Source organism: Ceratotherium simum, chromosome 32, assembly GCF_057802395.1.
Source record: "Ceratotherium simum simum isolate JZ-2026a chromosome 32, ASM5780239v1, whole genome shotgun sequence".
NCBI classification, from domain to species: domain Eukaryota; kingdom Metazoa; phylum Chordata; class Mammalia; order Perissodactyla; family Rhinocerotidae; genus Ceratotherium; species Ceratotherium simum.
The window spans coordinates 29,760,196-29,772,209 of record NC_141931.1 but is presented as its reverse complement, the minus strand read 5'-3'; the positions used below and the strand labels follow the sequence as shown (position 1 = coordinate 29,772,209).

At 36.1% G+C, this 12,014-nt stretch overlaps 1 pseudogene; it reads left to right on the top strand.

Moving 5' to 3' along the window:
• LOC101408728 (eukaryotic translation initiation factor 2A pseudogene) overlaps positions 1-9,949 on the top strand; it is a 71,050-nt pseudogene extending 61,101 nt beyond the window's left edge.
• The last annotated feature ends 2,065 nt before the right edge of the window (positions 9,950-12,014 follow it).

Genomic DNA, 12,014 nt, shown 5'->3' with positions numbered 1-12,014 from the left:
GCTTTGAATTGATTTTTGTATAAGCAAAGCATTTAATTTTTTTTTAAACTATGGCTATTTGGATACTTAGCCACTTTTCTTCCTTAGTGTCTTTGTAGTTATTTTTCTTTATACTTTTTTTTGGCTTGTGGTTTTCATACTTATTCATCTTTTTCTCTGTATTTATGTCTTAGGGACAGTCCTGTAGCTCTTAGTACTAATTAATGACTAAAAACATCTAGATGCCTCAGAGATCAGAGTCTCTAAATGTTGCAGAAGCGTCGCCCAAACCTGGCAGAAACGCTGGCCTCCTGTGGGGTGTGGTATGGCCACAATCCTTTTGCAAACAAGATGGGATATAAATAAGCACATGAATAAATATATGTAGTGTAATGGAAGACGCTCCAGGCAGGATTCTTTGTCTAAAATTATAAACATGACGATCTGACATTGCAGAGCTGTAGAGGCCTTCCATAAAGAAGATTGCATCTTCAGAACTGCAGATGCTCTGGAGAGGGCCACACCTTAGCTTCTTCTGGGCGGTGTCCTTAGATTTCAGAGAGTGTGACAGTAAGGCATTCCCGGGGAAGGAGAAGATGGGGAGCCATGGAGATGCCAAATACAATTTTATTAAAATTTCTAACTCAGAGTTTTTAAAGTAAAAGACGAATGAAGGCCTTTTATTAACAGAGAAATAAGCCTTTCTAAAATAGCATTTACGTAGAGAGAAAAGCCCTGCAGGTTTGTTTGTTTTTAGATTAAAGAACCACAAGAATAAGTCAACACTAAATTTAGGAAGAGGCAAGGACGCTGGCTGGGCTGCAGGTCCCGCTCTGGACTGGAGGATCTGGTTGTCTGCTCTGCTCACCAAGTGTCTGTTTTATTTGGGCAATTTGCTTCATCTCTCTGGGACAAGTTTGCTCATCTCTACAGTAAATTGGACTAAAGGATCCCTAAAGTCCCCTCATTGCCTTTGTTTTCCAAAGAACAATAACAAGTGAACAAGAAAATGAGTAATTTAAATTTTCCCTTCAACTAGTTTTAAAATTACCACCTTAGGCTTACAGATCTGGAGTTATTTTCTATGATTCAGTGAATTAAAAAGTAAAATACAAAAAAAATTATTGGAGAAAGGGGAAAAATGATTGAGGCAAAGCAATAAAATCATTAACGTTGAAGCTCCAGGCTTTGTGGGTTTTGAGTAGAATTTAAAGCTGGATGAGTATTTTATTTCTTGCCACATATTAACCCATTCTTTAAAAGAAGTAACTTCTTGTCTTTCAAAGAACTACAATAATTTCTGACATCATTCAGATGCTATACTAATTTCATCATTAACTGCACATGAATTTCGTTTTTAAAAGTAGGAAATGAAATAATTAAGTTCTTGCCTGAAGACTTGAGAATATCCTACATAAATTAATGAATCCCACTAGAATGAATTTTACTATGACTGCACATGTGAGTAATAATTGTTGATAGAAATAAAATAAACCCACCTAGTTTAAAAGTGCCAAGTGATAATAATGAGTAACTATAGTTGTACCTGTATGAAATTAGCTAGAACTGTCATTACAAATTATTTATAAATGTAGATTTTAGAAGGAATTTTATGTTTCAAATAATTTTCTTTGAACAAACCGTACTTCTTATAAATATTCCTAGTATCAATATTTTGCCCTTCTAGTGTCTAAAGCTCAAAGATGATAATAGTGTTTGATGTTTGGTCATACATAGAGTGAGTGAATGCTACTTTCTGAGATAAAAGCAAAAATGAGGTGCTCTCTATACTGGCATTAGAATATTCTTTATCTATTTAGCCAATCAATAATTCATTATAATAATATTAAATCATGAAAGCTATGACTAATAATATAAGACTTTAAATGAATTTAATAAGTCCACAGTTTTAGGATTTGGCAAAGTTAGGAATCTTCTTCTTCACCAACTGACTAGGATCTTCTTTGAGAAAGACATTTCAGAATACCAAGAGACGGAGACTCGCTTCAATGGTTAAAAGGTGTCTTTACAAGGTGGTTTAGAGTTACAAGGTAAATAACTCTTAGATGTTATTTCCACTGCTTTCTCTTCTCATCTCAGGAGAACCGCCCATGCTCTAACCCAAGAAACTGGCCTGCTCATTGAGTCAGAAGGGTAGACACAGGGATTTGCCCACCACTCACAGCTCAGCTTTATGAACAAGACCAGATGACTGCCCTAAAAGACATACGCTGGGGAGAGATGTCTGACCTCATTTTATGCCGTTCATCACATTGATCAGTCATAGGAGCCATCCATTCACAATTCTCTTATTTAATTTGAGATAAGTACAAAGATGACATCCAACTGAAACTCTCTTACTTAATGAGGTATCAAGAGACTGTATTTTTCATTGTTCTCTAATAAAAATATAGAATAGAAGCTTATACAATCTCCTAACAAGGAGATTCTATAGATTTTACATTTCTTTCTTTCTTTTTATAGAACGGCTCTGGGAAAGAGGTACATAGATCTTGGAATAATTTACTGAAGAGAAATAGACAATGCTCAAAACCTAGTAATTGTGATTTCACATTTTTAAAAAAAGGGACATTATAACATGGTGAAGGCCAGGTTTGTTTGTTACAATGTTAATGACAACAAAAGGTATTTGGCCAGCCTTCATAACAATATTTTAGACTGTTAGCATATTACAATGAGATCTTATATTTTGTCTATGTGATATAAGAAAGAGATTAGCATAAGTAAATGTTTATGAAAAAATTTCTGGCCAATTTTCCCCATTCTGACATACTAGAAGAGCAGAAACTACAGCTGATGATGAAAAAACATTTTTTCCATGCCATACCTAACACAGACTATGAAGAACTGTGTCATATTGCTTTGGTTTTTTTCTTTTCTTTTATATGATATTGGATGATGACTTGTGAGAATATCTAACTCATGGTTTGGAACCAGTGACTTACTAGAAATCTTTATCTCCCACCCTTCACTTTCTCATTTTTACAGTGAAAGTTCTAGAAACAGATTCAAATGTCCAGAAGAACAGATTTGCAGTTCAAGGCAAATTGTGGGTTATGATTTTTCTAGCCGGGAAAGAAAAAAGTAAAGAATGTCACATATTAACCATATTGTACAGAGCAGCTGGAGTATTAACTGCTAACCTCTGAACTTAATTTATGGATCAGGACATTCTTTAGAGTTTAAAGAATTTAGAGATGTAGAATATATACAGAAATCAGGACTTAAAAGAATCTTGCAATCTGATAAAACTGAACACATTTCTTTTGCTGAATTGGCAGAAACATGAATCACTTGGTTGAAAGTGTCCATAATATGACTTTTTTTTTTTTAACAGGAGGATTCTGGAGGTTGGATTGGCAGTTAATAAAATTTGACCTGGAGATGAGACGTAGAAATTGTAAAAGTCAGGTAGAATGCCTCGATAGATTTGCAGTGATGGAAAATTCTACCATTCCTCCTGATCGCTCCCCCTTGCATGGTTTAGAAGCCTCTCAGCTTGTGGGCAGGTGTAGCTGACGCAGGGATAGTTGCACCTAGCTGATAATTTCCTGGACTATCTGGTTCTTTCCACTTGGCTTCTTGCTGTCCCTTTCTGAAACAGCTTTCACAGATGCGTTTGCCTGTGGGCAGTGGTTTACTGCTGAGACATTCTCTGCTAAAACTGAATCAGCAGTCCCATTCCAACTGAGAACCAAAGATGGGTTATAATAGAGTGTTCTCACTCTAACTAGAGTTGGAGACCATGGATTGATAGCCATGTCAATGTGCACGTTCTCAAGAGGGTTCCCTTTAGAAACGCACACAGAGCCTTACAGCAAGCATTCCTAAAGCCGTTGGTTACTGTTGTTAGTTGACTATGTTGAGTTCTTTAAAGGGCGCTGTCACTTGAGCCCTCTTAGACCACATGATTAAAGTCCAAATTGTTTCTAAGTTATTTAGAACTAATAGGTTGCCATAATATTAAAACAATTTCTTAAAGTTATGTAGCCATCTTCTGATTCCAAAATGCTTTCAACCCATTAGATCCTTTATTTACCAAAGTGTGAAAGATGTTGGTTGTTGTGTGATGGAAATAATACAATTTGTGTGTTTTAACACCGCCAAACATTCATGATATCCATGTGAGTCTCAGAATTAGTGTGAATGCTGTATTCATTCCCAAAACTCATGAAGGCATAGGGGAAAGATTAAGGATACGTTATTGATGAAGGATTATAGCAAGCTTATGTAAAAATGCATGACATCTATTTTTGACCTGAGACCAGTAATTCAAGAATCACGTTCTTAAAATATTTTACTTATTGTGCTTTGAAAAAACTGTCACTAAATAAATATACTAATAGGTATTTGTCCCTTCCACCTATCTTGCAGCTTTGAGAAACAGATTTAAATGAAGAGGAAAGCACATTCATAACAACTTTTTTCCTCTGTCTAATAAGCTAATCATATGCTTCAGAAATTAAGAAATTTCTTTAATATATTCCTACTAGTAAAATGACTCTCAAATTCACATAACATTTATGTAATTTCATTTAGAAGAATATCTTATGACTTGTTTTCAAACTGCCTAACTATTGGGATGGTATTTGGAGATAAATATGGACAGGCCAAAGCACATAGAATATACTAAAATTTAGTCATGTAAATAGCCCATTTTGTTGGATAGAAAAGATAGAATTGTTATCCATTGATCACATAGAAAAATAAGATGTAAAAACTCTAAGTTGAATGCGTTTCAGCATCTTTGGCCAAGTTATATAGATGAGTTAAGCTGATTTTCTTATACTTGGTGTTTGAGTAAAGCTACTTAGTTTCACAACTTTTTAAGTTTATTTTCCAGTTTTGAGTACTAAAATCTACAGAAGCTATCGCTGAAATAAAATAAAATTTAGGATTAGATAAAGACTCAAAAAAAGTTTTGATTGGGCTTCTTAGGCTCCTTTAAATTGAGTACCTTACCGTTTTAATTAAAGAAATTTCAACGGATTGGACTGAGATTTATTTGCCTGTTCAGGGAAGGACATTTTAGGATTTTAGATTCACTATATGAGACTGGTTTGGTTGTGCCTCCATGCCCCCCGTATATATATATTTAAAGTATTAAATATATATATTTAATACTTTATTAAAGTATACATACTTTATTTTATTAAATATATAAAAGTATTAAATATATAGATATTTTTTATATCATATATGTATTTAAGTATATATATATTTAAAGTGTACAGGGCCGGCCCCGTGGCTTAGCGGTTAAGTGCACGCGCTCCGCTGCTGGCAGCCTGGGTTCGGATCCCGGGCGTGCACCGCTTCTCCGGCCATGCTGGGGCTGTGTCCCACATACAGCAACTGGAAGGATGTGCAGCTATGACATACAACTATCTACTGGGGCTTTGGGGGAAAAAATAAATAAATAAAATCTTTAAAGTGTACATGGGTAATCTGCCAGGGGAATATTCTAATAATCTGCCAGGGGAATATTCTAACAATGGGAAGAATATTTTAGTCTCACAAGCAATGTGTTTGATATTCAATTTTGTTAATGACAATTTTGATCTCTTGCTTGGTGCGTCCAAAGGAATGGAGATGTAGATGCTTTAGGTGGTAAGGGCGATGTTGCTTCCTCTGTTAGGAGTGTTTTATTTCTCAACAGCCTTTGCACATTCTCAGTTGACCAATATCTCTTACGTTATCCAAGGTCAGATAGACCATATGGCTTTATAAAGATCAAAGACTAGAATCAGAAACCCCACACTTTTTAAAGTAAAGAAGAACTACCCACTACATATTTTAGCATCAAATGCATGGCACACACACTGAAACCATGTATGTGGCGAAGTTTGCCTATTTAGAATTAGAGTCATGTGTCCTTTAGGGTGGAAAGGACAAGCCCATCTTCCAGTGGGAAAGTAGTCGAGTTAGAGACCATCAAGGGAAAGAAATTAAAGAAACTGGATCAGAGAGACTCCAAATGATAGGTATAAGTGAGAGAAAATGGAGAAATTAAATGAGAAATTAACTCTCAGCCTCTGAGGTCATTCTTTGTATTGAAATTTGGTTGTTTTAAAGAGTCTTTATTACTAAAGACATGATTTTCTCATAGCCGAGGGGGAAAGTTCAATTACTGTACCCATGTAATCGTCCATTTTAAATCATTTTTGTGTAAAGATTGAGTGTATTGAATGGATTTGTCATACTCAGAATGAAACTGGTGCAAATGAAATTCCCGTTAAGGGGCATTAACTTTACTATTTTCTCATTTGCTATAAAAGCCTTGTGAGTACCAAGATTTAGGATAGAATTTGGCCTATTATCAACCAAGGAGGGAAGGGAGGAGCTTCCTGATGGGTTTAAAAGCTAGTAGTATTTTAGTTTATATTCTAGGGAAATTAAAAAAAAATCCAGTCTCCCTCTTGTTTTCTAGGGTTAATTAGATACCACTCTTTTGCTCTTAGAACTCACTTGTTTTCAGGATCCCACTGTCCAATATATTTTAATGGGTTTCTTATGTCAATCCCATTTTTCAAGTCATTACCATCCATGTGCTAATCAAACAATTATCTTGTCATTCATTTTATAAGACTTTTTGTAAAAACCTATGGAATCCTTTCAAAATTAAGGGGATACATTATATTCAGATCGTAAACATTTTATCGGACGTTTCATGGATAATTTGAGTAAAGAAACAAAAGCCAAAAGAGTAGGTATCATTCTATGTAAATAAAAGGAGTATTTAAAAATTAGAGAAACTTATTAAAAGCTGACATATGTCATTTTTACGGCTTTTAGAGATTCTTGATAAAGTGAGTTTTGAGCAATTTTAAGTGAGGTATTTCAACAGTTGTCCCATATTAGTCCTTTGGCTTCTGATCAGCAAATTATCATTTCTTTATTATTTAATGTGATCATTCAACATTATTAATACCTAAACTTAACATTCTATTTGAAAGAAATTTTACCCTCTTTTTAAGGTGCTATGAATGCCTTTGGTAAAATTTTAAAGAATCAAATCATGAAGATTAAGAGACTAGGAGTTCATATGCAAGCGACCAGTTTTTGTTGATTCCTACCCATTCTGAGGCTTGCCTCTCCAAGCACTGAGCACTGGAGCACTCAGGGAGAAAGTCCTCCTCCACTGGAGGCAGCCATTTTTGCCTCTCTAGAATGGATTTCCCATGGGATCAAAGACCAGAGCACTGTCTACACTGTCTTGGCCACATTCACTTTTAAACATGGTTTCTTTGACCACCAATATATTGAAACTGAATGCACCAACGTGGTCTATCTGTAGCATTTCCTAAAACTGTGGTCAGTTTTGACTTCATGGAATTAGCACCTGCTGTATTTCTTTAATTGGTCTGAAATTCCCCTCTCAGTCTCTTTCCCAGTTTTTTCCTCACTTGATCTATTTTTCACAAGTTTTATTTGGTCTTCTATTCTTATCACTCAACTCTTGTGTCCTCTCATGGCTTCAAATATGGCTTCCAGGACACATATCTCCAATCTGTGTCTCCTGACAGTCTCACTGCTGAGCAGTAGATATTTATCCAAATGATAGTTAGTCATCTACACTTGGTTTTCCATCTCGGGCATCTCAAAATCATTGCATTCAAAACAAAACTTGTGATTCTAACCTCACCAAGCCGGTGTCTCCTTTTGGGTCTCCCATCTTCACGAAGGAAACCATCACTCATTAAGTTGCCAGAAACACTTCTCTCCTATTCCTACAGTAATATGATAAGTTACAAGTGAAATGGTACAACCACTCTGGAAATAGTTTGGTGTTTCTTAAAAAACTAAATATGCAACTACCATAGGAATTGGAATTGCACTTCTAGACATTTATGATAGAGAAATGAAAACTTACGTTCACAAGGGAAAATATATACGTGAATATTTATAGAAGCTTTATTCTTAATAGCCGAAAATTTGAAATAAACCAGATGTCCTTCAATGAGTGAAGGGTTAAACCATGGCACATCCATACTGTAGAATACTAGTCAGTGATAAAAGAACAAACTATTGATTCATGCAACAACTTGGATGAATCTTCATTGAATTATGATGAATGAAAAAAAAAAGGCCAATCCCCAAAAGTGTATGGGGGAAGTTGTGTGATGGAGATGTTCTATGTCTTGACTCTACCAATGTAAACGTCTTGATGGCGATATTTTGCTATAGTTTTACAACAAGTTATCATTGCGGGAAACTGGGTAAAAGGTACATGGGTTGTCTTTGTATTAATCCTTACAACGATATGTGAGTCTACAGTCATTTCAAAATAAAAATAATAAAAAATTTTTTTAATTAAAAAATAAATAAAAATAGATTTCTTTGACAAACTACCTCGTGAGTCAGGAACCACCCAAAAGACAACAAAAATATACAGTAAATATTATTCTCTATTCTTGTGATTTTCTTTGACCCTTACAAAATGTTACATAATTTCTATGTCTTTTAAAACTAACTGACAGCACAGCTGGGATACCCAAGCTCCAACTTTGTGATGTGAAAACCAAGGCATGTTTGAAATCTTCATTCAGAAAAAAATGCAAAATTGGCATCCATCCTCATCAGAAGGTGAAATTGTTTGTGCCAGAAATGTTAACAAAGAATTTCACTTCTTTGAAAACAACAATTTTAATACAATTGCAAGTAAATTGAATTTGCAATGAATTAATTCTTTTGTGTCGTCATCTGGACCTTAACCATACAAGGTGGCTGTCCATGTCCCAGCAAGTAAGGACATATCTTCACTTTTTAGACTATATCAGTAACCCGACTTCGGTGTGTCTCATGCAGCTTTCGCCGACAAAAGTTCCTCTAAGGCTGATAAGGTTACAGTGCTAGGGAATAAAAGAGCTATTGCTGTGTTGAAATAGCAGGTACAGATGTTGACAAGACAGGGGCTTCCTACTGTGGGGGAAACACTGTATCACACTACAACAAACGCAGACAGTACTCTAGTGCAATTACCAAAAGGCGGCTCTGGTATGATGTAGTTCGGAATTCTAGTTCTACTGAGTTCTGTGGTTTTTACGGTCTTATGCTTGCCAAATCTGATCTCTGTGTTTGACTTTGGAACTGGCTGTCACAACCCAGCCTGCGACAGCCCTCGTGGACACATAGTAGTGCTAGCTGAATTTGGAAATCTGAAGAGACAAAAGAAATGTGGGAGTTTACAAACCACAAACTTATTTCTACCCCCTGGCCTCTGATTCTACTTATTTTCCTTGCTACCCAGATGGTGAGTGCATTTTAACAGCCACATGTCCTCTCAGGTTGTGTTAACATTGGGGACAACATTTGGCATTTACCTGGCTCTATCTTGCACAAGTATGATGTGCCATCAGATGCAAATATGGCAGGTTTCTTGGCAGCGGTTTTTGGATGGCGCATTTCCAGCAAAAACAATAACTTACCAAGTAGTTCCAAGTGAAGTCCCCAGGGAAGAACATGAAGCTGCAACAGCTTATAGATGCCCCGTTTTAAGAAATAAACCAATCGGTAGTTCTAAACTACGTGAGGAGGAACCACCTGGAAATATGAAACCACAAGCAGGAAATGGAGAGCCACTATCGAAAACAGCCCTTAAAAATTGAAGGAAGCGTGAGGCTAAGAGAGCTGAAGAGCAGGAAGTGAGGAGGGACAGGCATCCAGATTTGGCCACACCCTTGCTCCACGGGTCGTGCCAGGAAAGCCTGCCTCTCAGTCTCCTTCTAGAGACCCTGAGACAGACACACAGAGAAAGAACCTACCTACAGAAGCAGCTGAAAGCGATCAAACAGCTGCGAAACCTGGAAGACAGCTAGAAAAACTTCGGTCAGAGGAAATGCACCAAAAGAGAGCCTTTCTCCAGGAGCTGGAGGACTTGGAGCTGGGGATCCAAAGATTCCCAGAAAGCAAGTTAGTTACCAGAACTCAGTGCAGACACATCTTCTGTTAAATGCACTGGCATATATATATGGATATCCATGTGCCCACCCTTAATGGTCATCTATAACTTGAACTATTTGTCCAAAGTTTTTTTTAAACAGGGCAAGAAACCATAAAACGCATGAGAATAAATCTAACAAATGACGTTCCAGAACTCTACACTGAAAACTATAAAAAACATTGCTGAGAGAAATCAAAGAAGGCCAGAAATATATGTTCCTGGATACAAGAGCTCAGTAGTCAAGATATCAGTTCCCCTAAAACATATTAATGCAACCTGCGCAGTTGAACAAAAGTCAGCACTGCTTTTGTAATAATTGACCGTTTGTATCTAAAATTTATATGGGAATACAAAGAATCCTAAAGTAGCCAAAGTGATTTTTTTTTTTTTTTAGGCAGAAGAGAGTTGGAGGATTTACTCCAGCTGATTTCAGGATTTCCCTAAAGCTACAGGAAATGAGACTGCATGATATCAGTGAAAAGGTAGATCTATGGAACTTAAGAGAAGCCTAGAAAATGTTTCTTGACTTTGGCGTTATTGACATTTGGGGACAGATAACTCTGTTGTGGCGGGCATCCTGTGCATTGGAGGATGCTCAGCAGCATCCCTGGCCTCTATCCACTAGAAGCCAATAGCATCCCTGAGTTGTGACAACCAAATGTGTCTCCAGACATTGCCAAATATTCCCTGGGGGCAAAATTGCCTACCAGTTCAGAACCACCAGTTTAGAAGTTGACCTACACATATATAGTCAATTTAATTTTGCAAAGATACCAAGACAATTTAATAAGTGGAAAATCATTTCAACAAATATTAGAAAATTAGACACAGACTCTATTCATACCATACATTAAAAATCTTGAAATGGATCACAGATATTAATGTAAAACCTAACTCTTAAATATCTATAAGAAAATGTAAAAAAAAATAAAAACTTTATGATCTTCAGTAAATACAAAGACACACACACTCACACATACCCCTGAATATTAAAAGAAAAAATAATTGATAACTTGAACTTCATTAAAATTAAAACAATTTTTCTTAAAAAGAATTAACAATATCACACAATTAAGAAAATCAAAAGGGAATTCACAGTATGAAGAACATATTTGCAATACACATGTATCAGACACAGGACTAGTCTCCAGATTATAAGAAGAATTCTTACAACTCAGTAATAGGAAAACAACCCAATAAAATGGGCAAAAGATTGAAGGGGGCCTTCACAAAATAAGATAGACTAATCCCACTTCCCTCCAAAAAAGGAAAACAGTACACAAAAAGATGCTCAATACCATCAGCCAGCGAGGAAATGCAAATTCAAACCATAATCAAGCTAAAAAGACTGTCATGAGAATACAGAAGCCCTGGACTTCTCATACACTGTGGGAGAGAATGATAGAACCACTTTGGAAACAGTTTGACAAGTTTTTAAACAAGTTAAACATACACTTACCATAAGAAGCACCCTTCCCCTACTGGGTATTTACCCAACAGAGAAGGAAATAAATGTCCATAAAAAGATTTATACGCAAGTGTTCATAGCAGCTTTATTTTAATAGCCAAACACTGGAAACATTGCAAATGTCCATTAATAGGCTTATAGATAAACAAAATACAGTGTATTCATTCAATAGAAAACTACTCAGCAATAAAATGTAGTACCCTTCTGATACATGCAACAACAACGTGGGTGGATCCCAAAATAATCACACAGTGAGAGAAGACAGACAAAACATCATAGCTGCTCTATGATTGCATTTATATGAGATTCTAGGAAAGGCAGTTTAACCCATACGACAGGGAGAAGATCATTGCTTGCTGGGACAAGGTTGGAGGGAGGGAGGGATGGCCCAGAAGCATGAAGAAACTTCTCTGGGAGATGGAAGTGTTTGGTATTTTGTTTATGGTGATGCTTTCACAGTGCATACATATGTCAAAATTCTGCAAATTGTGCAACTTAGATATGTGTAGTTTGCTGCAAACGAGTTCCATCTCAATATAGCAGAAAAAAATAAAATTTAAATTGACATACAATTTAACCCACTGAAGCAAATTATGGTTTTAGTCT